This window comes from Nematolebias whitei, chromosome 15 (genome assembly GCF_014905685.2).
Source record: "Nematolebias whitei isolate Nwh7 chromosome 15, NemWhi1, whole genome shotgun sequence".
NCBI lineage: Eukaryota > Metazoa > Chordata > Actinopteri > Cyprinodontiformes > Rivulidae > Nematolebias > Nematolebias whitei.
The window spans coordinates 14,883,257-14,898,204 of record NC_056512.1 but is presented as its reverse complement, the minus strand read 5'-3'; positions in this window follow the sequence as shown (position 1 = coordinate 14,898,204).

Below are 14,948 nucleotides of genomic sequence, written 5' to 3'. Positions count from 1 at the left end.
TGATTCCTATAAATATTTGGGTATCTTGGTCGACTCACATCTTTCTTTTAAGCTCCATGTGGAAAACTTGGTAAAGAAACTGAAAGTTAAACTGGGTTTCTTTTTCAGAAACAGATCCTGTCTAACCCTGAATGCTAGAAAACGCCTTGTATCTGTGACTTTCCTTCCCTCAATTGATTTTGGTGATATTATTTACATGAACGCTCCTACAAGAACCCTGCAGATGTTGGATGCTGTCTATCATGGTGCACTAAGATTCATAACTGGCTGTGATTATCGTACCCACCACTGCACCCTGTATTCATTGGTTAACTGGACATCATTAACTTCACGCAGACTCTCTCACTGGTACATTTTCATCTTTAAATCACTTCTTGGTCTGCTGCCTTCATACATCTCCTCCTACATGTCTCTGCGTGAGTGCAGCTACGGAGTGCGCTCTCAGGACATTATTACCTGCAGTGTTCCCTCAATGAGGACTGAACTAGGCAAAAGGGCCTTCTCCTACTCCGCTCCTGTCTCCTGGAATATCTTACAAAAAGATTTGAAGCTCTCGACCTTGACCTCTCTAAGTGGCTTTAAGAATCTGTTGGACTCCTGGCAGGGACCAATGCAGACATGTTCCTGTTTTTAGTTTTATACATTTGTCTTGGAATCTAGCTGTTTTTTTTTTGTTTTGTTACCTTTTTCCTTTTAGCCATCCTATTTGTTAAAAAAAAAAAAACAAAAAAACAAAACTGTAGTATGAGTTTTTATAACTGCTTATTGTTGTTGCTGTTGTCCATTGTTGTCATCTTTCTTTGTTGAAATCAGGTCTCTCTTGTAAATGAGTCCTCGAGGCTCAATGGGATTTACCTGTATAAATAAAGGTTGATTGATTGATCTTATGTTCAGGGGGGTGTAGATGTTTTTGTTCCTTCTGAAGTCCACAATCATCTCCTTTGTCTTCTTCACATTGATGTGAAGGTTATTCTCTTTGCACCAGCTCTCCAGGTGCTCCACCTCTTGCCTGTAGCTGGACTCATCATTGTTTGTGATGCATCCCACCACCGCTGTATCATCTGCAAACTTTACAATGTGACAGCCTGAATGGGTAGCTGCACAATCATACGTAAGCAGAGTAAACAGGAGGGGGCTCAACACACATCCCTGAGGAGAGCCAGTGCTGAGGGTTATGGTGGAGGAGGAGAGGTTGTGGATCCTCACTAACTGTGGTCTGTTTGTTAAAAAGTCAAGTACCCAGTTGCAGATGGAGGGGCTTAGTCCTAGTGTGGATAGTTTGTCCATAAGGGTTTGGGGGATCATGGTGTTGAAGGCGGATGTGAAGTCCACAAAGAGCATACGGACGTAAGAGTTTTTCTGCTCCAGGTGGTTGAGTGCAGTGTGGACCACAGAGGAGATTGCATCCTCTGTGCATCCTCTATTAATAGTTTTCAGCGGCAGCAAGGTGGCATAGCTGGTAGAGCTGCCACCTCTCATCGAGAAGGTTGCCAGTTCAGGCCCTGGGCTGGATGGAGATCGCATGTTATCTCCATGCTGCAAGGGTTTTCTCCGGGTACTCGTTTCCTCCCATAAACCAAAAACATGCATGTTAGGCTGACTGGTAACTCTAAATAGTCCCTAGGTGTCCCTGTGATGGACCTGTCCAGGGTGTCCCCCACCTCTCGCAAAGTGACTGAGTACCAGGGCCGAGCTCAAATCGCCGCAGCGGCACTCATACTGGCATTCTAGAATTGTGCTACTCAAGGTGGCTGCATGTTGGAGCAGCTCATTTACATTCATTCTGAGATTTTGCTTTTGAAAACTTTTTAATTCCTCATTTTCTGGATGTAAGTGGCTTTTTTCGGATGATTACTTCTGTTATCAGATGCTGTGCCGCTAGAAGGATTTTTACTGAAACCTTTTTTTTACTTTTGGACATTTGTTATGATGCGTAACTATGATAACAAGGTGGTTTTCTAGAACCAGGAGCAGTTGATTAACATATCAAAAGCTCAAAAAATACCTTAACTACAGCCCCAAATCCCAAATGAGTTGAAAAGGAGGCACCGTGGATGCATTTACATCTACCTGGAGGTGATGCATGAGTGCCTAACTGCCAAGATCTTGAAGGTAGCAGGAAATGCGGCTCTTGACAGCGGGAGAGCCAAGATCGTACCCTGGCACCTGTAGTTAAGTCCGTGGCGACAAGGGGCTTAGCATGCTGCTGGGAGAAATAGCCATTGCTCGGAGAGGAGTTCTGCCCGGCATTCAGGCAGTCCTGCTGCCCAAAAGGACTGAGAGGTCTGGGTGGACGGATCGGCATCTGCAGCCAGTTTCTTCAGATCTGCTGCAGATCCTTCCTGCCCACAGCCATCAGAATCAGAATCAGTTTATTATTGCCATGTCAATGAACGAGGTTCACAAACTAGGAATTTGCTTCGACATAAGGTGCGAATAGTAATAAAGTAAAATAAAGTAAAAATAAAGTAAAAATGAAGTAAAAATGAGAACATTACATAAGACCTGTGTACACCCACAAATAAAGTAAAATTAAAAACATAACATAACCATATGTACACCCATACAATAGAAAACAATAAAAAAGCTTAGAAAACAGTACAGATGGAGTATTCAATTATAATATAGATGTAATGTGACCAAAGCAGAAATTATGAGGTAGCATTATGAGTGTTCAGGAGTCCAACAGCAGAGGGGAAGAAACTGTTCTTATGGCAGGAGGTTCTGGTCCGAATGGACCGAAGCCTCCTGCCTGAGGGGAGTGGTTCAAACAGACTGTGTGCAGGGTGAGCAGGGTCAGCTGTGATCCGACCTGCTCGCCTCACAGTCCTGGAGACGTACAGGTCGTGGAGGGATGGAAGGCTGCAGCCGATCACCTTCTCAGCTGAGCGCAGAACGCGCTGCAGTCTGAGTCTGTCCCTGGCAGTGGCCCCGGCGTACCACACCGTGATGGAGGAGCTGAGGATGGACTCGATGATGGCCGTGTAGAACTGCACCATCAGCTTGGCCTTCTTCAGCTGTCGCAGGAAGTACAGTCTCTGCTGGGCCTTCTTGATGAGGGAGCTGATGGTCGGCTCCCACTTGAGGTCCTGGGTGATGGTGGTGCCGAGGAACCGATAAGAGTTTGCAGTGGCAAACTCTTATCAAACTTATCTTATCAAACTCTTAACAAATCAGCATCTATAACAACTTTAATGAAACCAGGATGATGAGCTACAACAATTAATTTCCCTTTGGGATTAATAAAGTATTTTTCAATTGAAGTGAATTGAATTGATGGTGTGGCCATGTTTTTCTTTGTGCTCAGAATCTAAATCCTGCCCCCATCATGCTGAGTGTATGGGTCATAAACACCTAGATCAGAATGAGAAGCTTGGCATGTCCAGCATGACCCACGTTTTGGCTGTGGATGGGTACAGCAACAAAACTGATTCAAATGTCACCATACCAATTTACCAGTTTACTGGTAAAAAACACACGAACCAGACGGTCAGAGCCAGTCACTTACTGTAGAAAATCCATTTGCACTATTGTTGTGTATATGTACAATAGCTGTACTAGTTTGACACATTTGATAGAAAACAAATATCTAAATCAAATAGGTCCACAGGACAGTTTCCCAAAGTTTGATTTTTGATGTGAGGTTAAAGTCAAAAATGCAGAAAACAATGATGCATTGTATTTTTTGAATCCCACTTTAAAATGAATAATGAAATGACAAGTCAGTTTTCAATTTTGATTCTCAATGAAAAACAATTGCACAAATGGTACACTGACCATCAAAGTACAGTGGGTCAATGTAAACACGTGTTTTTATGTTTATTCTCCATAATCAATATTGAAAAATAAACAAAACGCCAACGTTTCTAGTGTAAATCGGACCTAAATGAGTTAATCGTGCTTAGCATTTTAATCCTCTAGAGAGAGCCGTAGAGCTGCTGCAGCTGCATTGAGCTCTGCAAGCTTCACTCAACCTGCATGGTCCATGCTAAGGTTGTGCACCTGTGGTCAAAGCTGATCCCTCTGTATCTCTGTACACTGCCAGCGATCTAATTCTTTAAACATGGTGGTTTGAGCATCTGACCTGTGATAGGGAGAACCCTCATCTGGGTTTCTCCACCAGACCTGACCTCCATGATTTGACCAGTCTGCCGGGGAAAAAAAAATGGATGCATGAAGTCGTGTGTTTATTTGTACATATTTCCAGGACTATGGATATTTCCATTCAGAATTATTACTCATTACTGTTCTAAAATAATAACAACAAAACAAAGCAAATGCTCAATCTTTGTGGCTTTAATAAAATAAAATAAAATAATTTTACAGCACAATTCCAATAATTTGGGATAATTTTATTTACTAATCATTTTAAATGTGACTTGAATTTTATCATTATAAAAAGGTAAAAAAAAAAAAGGCAGGCAGACAACAAATTAATATGTTAGAAAATATTTTAAACAATAAAAAAAAACAGTTTAACATGAATATCCAGTGAACATCTCTTTCCACACAATGTGCAGCTGCTGCTCTGTGATCATCAGGACCGTCACAAAAATCATCTTCTCCATCTGCAGAGAGAAAAATGAAGAAGAGTCGTGATGAATTCCTGTTTCCAGACTCACTTCATCAGCTACAAGTTAGTGATGCAGCACAGTCAGTACAAAGAACAACAGGGATTTATGCAAGTCAGCATGTAAAGCAGCTTTCATGTAACGTGAACACACTGAGCTCACCAGCTGAGGGACTTGAAGCATTAGGTTTGTTTGTCCTGCAGCTTCCACTCAGGTAACCACAGTAGAAACAAACTGCTGGGAGTCATAAATGTGCACAAACACCAGTGATGGATTCACTGCTATTGTTGACTGCCTGAAGGCAGCCACCTTATTATCCACCTGCAAAGGCTCTTACTTTTCCTTCAACTTGAATGTGGCCCGAACCACAACGTATACCCCCACAAATGTTATATCAAAATGACCAGCTTGGCACCGTGATGTGTACTACTACTTGTATTGGCATTTTGAGTTACCATGACGACATAATTTACAAACAAAGAAGCCATTTTTCTCATTGAAAAAGCCCGACAGAACTCTCAACAGCTTCTAACCACAGCTCATGAACAGCTTGTTGGATTATTTTGAAACTCACAGAAAGTAATCACATGTATCTCTAGAAGTGATTAACATTTGGAGCCATTTTGGTTCAAGATGGCTTCCGCAGCTACCTCAGAATAAACTTGGTCATTCTTTGAGATGCTGAATTTTAGCATGGTTGTAGCTGAGAGCGACTTGTTTTACATTCCTAATGAAAATCAAATATCCAAAATGGCCACCTTAGCTAAATGGGGAAAACTACTATAACTCAGCTATTTTAAAAAACATTGAGCTGAAATTTGGTGTGGTGGTAGCTGACAGTGATGCACAACACATTCTGAATTTAAATCTAAAAATGCAAGATGGCTGCCAAAGCTTAAAAGAAAAAAAATGGCGATAACATTGATTTGTTGCCTTATTGAACTGAAATGTGTTGTGATGGTAGCTGAGAGAGAAGCCCTACACAAGGTACTGTCAAATCAAACATTTAATCAGCAGCCTGGCAGTTCCCGTCAAAGTTTCTCCAGGAACTTTCTTGTATGTCACCTGCTTCTGTGTTGATCCACATCTCGCTTGTTAAATCGACTTGGATGAATCAAATGACAGAAGGAACGATGGACAACCTTCAAAGTCATTTCAGTTTCATTTCAAAGTTTCTACTCTTTATAAAAATGGTATAAACAAAATAAAAAGTTTTGTTGCTTTAAGAAATGCATTTCACCTTCCAGCAGTCAGGCCAGAGACAACATCTGTTAGCACTTGGACTATTTGTTAGGGATGACTCTCAGCTACCACATGACATTTTGCCTTTATATTGCACAACTGTATCCATTTATTTTGTTTTCTGAGGTCTGGCAGCCATCATGAACTGGGTTGATTCCAACAGTTATCAAGATGTTGATCCGATGATTACTTTTTGAATGTTTCACTAAAATCTGTCCACTTGTTTGTTGTCATTTTTGCTACCAAGACAGACAAATACACACAGGCTCCTGCTCCTCATTGGCTGCTCTGATCACATTTTTTTTTTTTACCTGCATTCATCTATGGTCATTAGACAACTTCCAACATAAAGGTTTGATGATGGTCTGTGGAGGCCAACTTAGCACTTCAGGACTGTTTTGAGTTCAGAGACTATGGAGGAACTGTGTGACCCTTATGGGGGGATATTGATGGAATCACTAACTGCAGCATGGACTATATTTTTAGGTCCAAGCAGCGAAGCGCTGCGGAGGCCTATTGTAATCGATCAGTTCATTAGGCCCGAGCAATTTTTCCGTCAAATGAATTGGCCTTTTGGTGGCCTTAACATATCCCAAAACTCACCAAATTTGGCGGACGCATCAGGTCTGCTGAAAAATTAAGTATTTTAAGGGCATCGCAAAAATCACAACAGAAACGGCTCAAGAGTGCCACCTGGAAATTTTCTAAATTCCCTCCGCATTAACCTTAGTTTGTCATAGAAGCAGTAAATTTGGTACACTTGTCCAATTCCCCAAGATGCACAGAAAACCCTCTGGCACCAACACTGTACGATAAACAGGAAGGCGGCCATTTTGGAATGCCGTCCCAAATTTCACACATTTTTGGCGGTTTATAGCCTTCGCATTTGAACTCCTCCTCCTCCTAGGGATTTTGCTCAATCGGTTTCAAACTTGGCCATTTTGGTCAAAAGGCATGGGGGAAGGAAAGTTATCTAAACGGTTTGTTTCAGAGCATGCTGAAGGGGTGGGGCCAGACCTCAAAGTTTGACATCTCGCCATGAAAAAACAAAATGCTAATAACTCCTACAGGAAAACTGTTTGAGACATCAAACCTTCAGTGACTGATCCGCATCCAGTCTCCTGCAAGACTGAATGGTCAAATCATGACATCACATAAGCCATGCCCCCTGAAAACAGGAAGTGTCAAGTTTTACGTTGAACGGTCCCTATCTGATCCCTGTGATCTAATCAGCATGATAGTGTGTCCAGTGACCAAAGACATGTTGGTGTAACTTGCTTTCCAACACTGACAGTTTTAGGTGGAGCATGTGGGCGGCGGAGCGTGGCGAAGTAAGATGTAACGCAGTTGCAATACGTTTGGCTCTAAATTCCGCAGATTTGAGCCGAGGTGCACCAAAACCACTATGATCAATCATTATCCACCCCTTGAACAGGAATCCATGATAAGTGGCCAATAGCCTCCACAGCGTTCCCTAGAATTTTTTAAAACCTAAGCCCCAAGACAATTTATGACCGATAATTCTGAAACTCAGTGAACATCTGTATCTTCTCAGGACCTATGAAAAAGTCTCTTGGTGCCCTGGTCCAAACACAACAGGAAGTCGGCCATTTTGGGTCAAATGGTCATTTTGGGTCAAATGGTCATTTTGGGGTGTTTCTAATTGAGAGTTTTAACAAACTCATCCTAGGGATTTTGAATGATTGCCTTCAAACTTTGTTAATATACCCTTAACACATTGGGGAGTAAAAATTATCAAAAGCTTGTGTTTTCGTATATGTTAAAGGGGTGTGGCCAGGCCTCAAAGTTGCACTTCACGCCGTTAATTTCCAAACACTATAACTTTCAAATTGAAAGACCGAAATGCACCAAACTTGGCATGAGTCATCCCTGTTGGATGCCCGACGATCCTCTGTGGTCATATTCTGAGGTCATAAAAGCCCCACCCCCTCAGAACATGAAGTCACTATTTTTACTTGGAATCCTCCCTCTCTGACACCCTTAACCTAATTAGGATGATCCTCTGTTAGAAGACATTTAACAAGTTGGTCTGACTTGCTTTAAAGCGCAAACCATTTTTGCTGGAGGATGTAGGCGTGGCCAATTCTGATGTGACGCATTGCAATACGTTTGGATCTAAATTGCACATATTTAAGCCGAGGTGCACCGAAATCACTATGATCGATCATTATCCACCCCTTGACCAGGTATCCATGATAAGTGGCCAATAGCATCGACAGTGCCCTCTACATTATTTCTACAGTTATACCTCAGTGATACATCATCCGATCTGCACCAGATTTATTGTGCGTAATCAGTGCGCACTTCTACACACATTAGCATTGTGTTTTGACATTTGACACTAGTGCGCCCCCTACATTATTCAAACTGTTATATCTCAGCGATACATCATGCGATCTGTACCAGATTTATTGTATGTCATTGGTGAGCATTTATAGACACAGTGGTATTGTTCTTTAACATTTAACTTAAGTGCGCCCTTACATTATTCATACTGCTATATCTCAGTAATACATAATCCCATCTGAAACAGATTTTTGGTGTGTCATCAGTGAGCACTTCAACACACATTGATATTGTGGTTTAACATATGACTCCAGTGCGCACCCTAGATTATTCCAACAACTATATCGCAGTGATACATCATCCGATCTGCACCAGATTTTTGTGCGTAATCAGTGAACAATTTTAGACACATTGATATTGTTGTTAAACTTTTCAGTCCAGTGTGCCCCTACATTATTCAAAATCTTATATCTTAGTGATACGTCGTCCGATCTGCACAAGGTTTAATGTGCATGATCAGGGAGCACTTCTACACAAATTGATTTTGTTATTTATGGCTGTGGCTGAGTGGTTAGAACAGTCATCCGCCAACGCAAGGGTTAGGGGTTCAAATCCACCAGCAGTCACATGCTGAAGTGTCCATGGGCAAGATACTGAACCCCTCATCGTCTCCGATGTGTGTCCCATCGGTGTATGAATGTGATAAAGCTCAGATTAGTCTCTTTAGAATGATTTGTTCAATTAACTTTGTAGAGATCTAGAATAGAATAGAATGGAATAGAATAGAATAGAATAGAAACAGCCTTTATTGTCCCACGGATGGGAAATTCAAGTGTAATAGAGTGCTATATGAATGGGTAAATGAGGCACAGATTGTAGTGTAAAGTGCTTTGAGTATCTTGATTAGATAGAAAGGTGCTATATAAGTACAGTTCATTTACCATTTATTTATTTGACTCCAGTGCACCCCGTATATTATTCCAACAGTTATATCTCAGTGATTCATCATCTGATCTACACCAGATTTTTGGTGTTTAATCGTTGAGCACTTGTAGACACATTCGTATTGTTGATTCATGACTTGACTTAAGCTCGGCCCACTCAGAGAAGAAAATGATGATTATTGGGTGTCTCTTCAAGCTTGGCACTATGTAAGATATACGTATGACTAAAACCATATTCGCTAACTATTGATTACCACATATGGCATGTTGAAAAGCTTAAAGGAAATCCTTTACTAGAAAAGAGGAAGTGACAATAACTCCTGTCTGGAAGGTCAGATTTTAGCCAAACTTGTAAGGCTTGCAACTGGACTCATACTGATATGGGTGGTAGATGATTTCAAAGATTCGACATATGCGCACCCTAGTGGACGCATGTGGGAATGGCATGAGAGCATTCACAATGGTGACTGGGAGGCGTTGCTGGAGCTCTTGCAGAAGCAGGTGATGTCGAAAATTTGGCAAATACGCAACCTAGTGAATGAGTGGGGGATAGGTATGCGAGTGTTCGTGATGGCGACTGGGTGGAGTCGCTGGAGCTTCCGCAGTCACAGTAAGGCCGGAGCGGCGCTTTGCTGAGAGGGCCTCCAATTCTGCTTGCAGCTTTAATTTAGTGTTGAACCAGCAAACCCTTGGTGACCCCAGATCTGAAAGCTCTGCTAAATAAAAATACCAGGTCTTTTAGGTCATGGTAAAGAAGAGGCTGAAAAAGGTTCAAAAGGAGTTAAAATTGCAAATCAGGAGGGGTAAAGACAGGTACAAGAGAAAACTGGAAGAACATCTCAAACAAAACAGTAACAGAGGCGTGGAGAGGTCTTAAAGCCATGGCAAAAATAGAGAGAGGTGCCCAGAATCAAGAAATAAAAGTCAGAGCCATATTAAATCTGTATTTAGCAGATTTGACTCTTCACCATACCCCACATCCACCAACCATTGTGCAGACCTTCAGACCCCCCAAGAACATACCTGCACCCATCTCTACCTCGCTTTCTTAATAAGCAACACTATCCACACTCACCCAATAAAATCTACATCAATGCAGGCTGGGATGAGGATCAGTTCCTCCAAATCCGAGGCCATGGTCTTGAGCCAGAAAAGGGTAGACTGCCCTCTCCGGGTCGGTGAGGAGGTCCTGCCCCAAGTGGAGGAGTTTAAGTATCTCATAGTCTTGTTAATGAATGAGGGAAAAATCGAGCGAGAGATCAATAGGCAGATGGGTGCGGCATCTGCAGGGAAGCGGACGCTGTACCGGTCTGTCGTGGTGAAGAGAGAGCTGACTCAAAAGGCAAAGCTCTTGAGTTACTGGTCGATCTATGTTGCTACCCTGATCTATGGTCATGAGCTTTGGGTTGTGACCGAAAGAATGAGATCTCGGATACAAGCAGCCAAAATTAATTTTCTCCACAGGGTGTCTGGGCTCTCCCTTAGAGATAGGGTGAGAAGCTCGGTCATCCAGGAGGGACTCAGAGTAGAGCTGCTGTTTCTTCACATCAAGAGGAGCCAGTTGAGGTGGCTCAGGCATCTGTTTAGGATGCCTCCTGGACGTCTCCCTGGTGAGGTGTTCCGGACATGTCCCACCGGGAGGAGATCCAGAGGAAGACCCAGGACACGCTGGAGGGACTATGTTTCTCGGGTGGCCTTTGAACAACTCGGGATTCCCCTGGAGGAGCTGGCCCAAGGAGCATGGGAGAGTGAAGTCTGGGCCTCCCTACTTGGGCTGCTACCCCCCCCCCCCCCAATCCAGCCCCAGATAAGTGGAAGAAAATGGATGGATGGATGAAATGCATTGATGATCAGCTCTGTGAGGTGTTACAGTACATCTTCAACCTGAGTCTCAGCCTACAGAAAGTACCTGTCTTGTGGAAAACTTCTGTGTGGGGACCAGTTCCTAAGACTGTACAGTACTCTCTAGGGTGCCTAACCCAGAGCCCTATAAAGAGAAAGTTTTTTTTAAATTTTGATGGTAATTCCAGTTACTGAACTCAACTAGAAAATATTTGGGCTTTTTTTTCTGAGATTGACGTAATTTAGTTCAAGTTATAGATCCTTTGTCAAAGACTGCAGCATAAATTGTGACAATATCATTAAAGAAAAATGTAAAACGAAAATAAATAATAGAACAAATAACTACTGCTATCGATCAAAAACAGTATTGTGTTAGTATTTTTGTTGATTTAAAAAAAGCATTCAATACTATTGACCACACTATTCTCCTTGAAAAATTAAATAAATATGGTATAAGAGGACCAGCATTACACTGGGTATCTAGCTATTTAAAAGATAGGAAACAGTTTGTACAAATAAATGGTATAAGATCTGACCTGTGCAATATCACTTGTGGAGTTCCTCAAGGCTCTGTACTTGGACCAAAGTTATTTATATTTTATATGTGAATGACTTAGTGAATGTATCAGGACTCCTCAAATGTGTCCTTTTTGCAGATGACACCACATTTTGTTGTTTAGGTAAAGATGTAAAACGGATGTTGGAATTGATGAAGACAGAATTTGATAAAATACAAACTTGGTTTAAAATTAATAAATTATCATTAAATTTAGATAAAACTAAATACATGATATTTAGAAACAAAAAGAGAACTGTTGATGATCCATTTAAAATTGAGGGTGTTGAGATTTGTAGAGTTAATGAGATGAAATTTTTGGGTGTAATCATTGATGAACAGCTAACATGGAAAAATCACATAAATTATGTAAGAACAAAAATAGCTAAATCTATTGCAGTACTATACAAAGTCAGGGAATTATTAAATGATAAAGCTCTGTACATATTGTATAACACAATTATTGTTCCACATTTAATCTATTGCATTGATGTTTGGGGGAAAGAGTGTAAAATATTTACAAAACCTATTTTTATTTTACAGAAAAGAGCTGTAAGAATTATCACCAGAAAGCATTACAGTCACCCATCAAGCACATTATTTTATCAACTGAAGTGATTGAAGTTCCATGATTTAGTAGATTACAGTATTTTATCAGTTATGTATAGGGCTCAAAATAACACATTACCATTAAATATCCAAAGAGATTTTGTTAAAAGACAAAGTTATTATAATCTTAAGGGGATAGAGATATTTGTCAAACCAAAATTCAGAACTAGTCTGAAGGGAAGGTCTACCTCAATCCAAGGAGTTGGATTGTGGAATGGTCTAGAGAGTGATGTGAAAAATGTCAAGTCAATGTGTACATTTAAGATAAAGATCAAAGCTGAATTATTAAAAAAGTATATATGAAGTAGCTTAGTGTGTTTGTAGTGTTTTTTGTATTAGAATTAGAAAAAATAAAGAGTTCTTCATTTTGTTCTGTTACTTGAAAATTATTATGATTGAAATAATTGTTTGAAAAAAGGGGCAGATATAATAAGATTTTTTCTTCTTTCTGCTGCCTTTCATTTTAAATCTTTTGTATCTTTTTTATATTGTTATGGAAATGTTTTGTACTTTTTTAAAATGAATAAACTTTATACCATACCATACCATTTAAAGAAAAACGTGATTGTAGAGATGAGTCAATTTTTTATGTTTTCCAGGTAAACCACAGGAGAATGACTTCAGTGAACTGAATGTTGCATTCAAAGTATCACAAAGGTACAATATCTAATGTTCTGTCGTCCCCAAACAATAATGGATTAATCAAGATGTTTGAATAAAATTTGTTTAACCCCATAACCTTCACGAAGTTGGTATTTATTGCAGGACTGTTAATTTAACTTTTTTATATACTGTATATTATTAGTTTAGTGTATGGTAACCATGGGTCAAGTTGAGATGACACTCTCTTTCAAGACAGAACAAGAAATAAGAATTATTACAAGAATATATCAGCATCAATAAACTGTAGGACAGTAACAAAACAACTTATTAAACTATCACAGGTACATTGAGATGGAGCTGGGAAGTTATTCTTCATGCCAGTTGTCTTCATCTGATCTTTTGTAAAAAAATATGTCAGTATTTATTTTCCATTGTTAACATTTATCTTCGCAGGACTGCGTTAATGTTCTTGTCTGTGAAGTTCTTCTATCCTGCTTATGTATTTTTTTGATTTCTAATTGTTCCCTCTGGTTTTTCATCTCTGTTCCCTGACTGCCTGTTGATCCATCCTCCTGGCCCTGTTGATCCTGGCTCATCAGTTCCTGGCTTGTCCCCGTCCTCTGAGGATACATTTTCATCTTTCCCTCATCTCACTCGCCTCATTTCTGTTTCTTCCTTCCTCAGTCTCTGAAATTACAACGGCACTGTTAGCATAAAGATTATTGTTCAATAACAATATTATTTAACACCGTTCGTACCAAAGTTTAATTTAGAACAAAATGTGTGATCACTGGTCAGATTCAGTGGAAGTTCTGCTGTTCTTCTCATTTGGTTCTGGGTGATGAACATAAAAGGTTGAACCTCCTTCAGTCTCACACGGCCTGACTGTGTCTTTGTAAACTGTCCTCTCTCTAAATGTGCCTGTAGTGACCTTAGTTTATTTCATTGCACATTTATTTGACACTTAAACATTTTGAACCATCCATCCATTCTCTTCCGCTTATCCGGAGTCGGGTCGGGGGGGTAGTAGCAGCTTAAGTAGGGAGGCCCAGACTTCCCCCTCCCCAGCCACTTGGTCCAGCTCCTCCGGGGGAATCCCAAGGCGTTCCCAGGCCAGCCGAGAAACATAGTCCCTCCAGCGTGTCCTGGGTCCCCTGATCGAAAATGTTTGTTCAGATTAAACTTCCAGCACTCAGTTTTGTGTTGTTGTGATGATGATTAATTCTCGGTGGCTTTCAACACCAGCTGATCTGTGTTTTGAACCTGTATGCTCCACACTGGTTTGTCGTCATTATCTGCATCGTTTTTATGTCTATATTCTGATTTACCTCATTTTGTATATTGCTTTGTGTGTTACCTGTTGTTCTGTCTGTACAGCACTTTGGTTGGCCTTGTCGCTGTTTTAAGTGCTTTATAAATAAAGTGGTATGGTATGGTATGATGATGGTGAGGTTGCACCTGCTGACTTGAGATGATGTAATTAATAAACAGTATAAATAGTAGTAAAAGTACTTTATTAAAGCTTGTTTTACGTTTTATATATTTTATAATAAATTGTTTGGTAATTTATTTTTGCACAGTTAACACTTATTTTGTCATCTGTTATGATTTTAACTAGAAACAGTTTTACTTAAATTAGCATTTTAATCAATGAATTACAATTTTACAGTAGTTGTCAGGCTACAAGCACAATCTACTCAGCTATCCAGGTACTTGGTTGCCATAAAAAAAAAAAGACAAATAGAACAATTATATTCAGGTCTCTTGTAAATGAGTTCTCGTGGCTCAATGGGACTCACCTGTTTAAATAAAGGTTGAATTAATGTCTTCTATAGAAATCAAGAATTTATCCAGATGATCTAAGGTAAGCTGGAGCAGATCTGAACTGCAGGCATGGAGGACAAGGTGGAGCATTCTCATGCAGAGAACATCAGAAATAGCTTTATAACAGATGTTACTCTGTTTTGTTTTTTTACAGGTGTGTAACGTTATAAAACACTGTTGGCATGGCTATATTGATCATTGTATTGCATAGACTTTTTTTCTAACAAATATGTGTTTGCAGTCTCATTTCCCTTTAAAATTTGCTGATATATGTATCAGTCGTGTCTAAAAATGCTTTGATAAAATGTATAGTCAGTGAAATAATCATTAATCAGATAAGTAATCAGTTCGTTACTGCTCAGTAATTACAGAAAGATGCCAGGTAAAGTAAGAAAAGTCGATTTTTGGATTATGTTGCGCCAGTAGCTGCTCAAACTGACTGACAGCGAT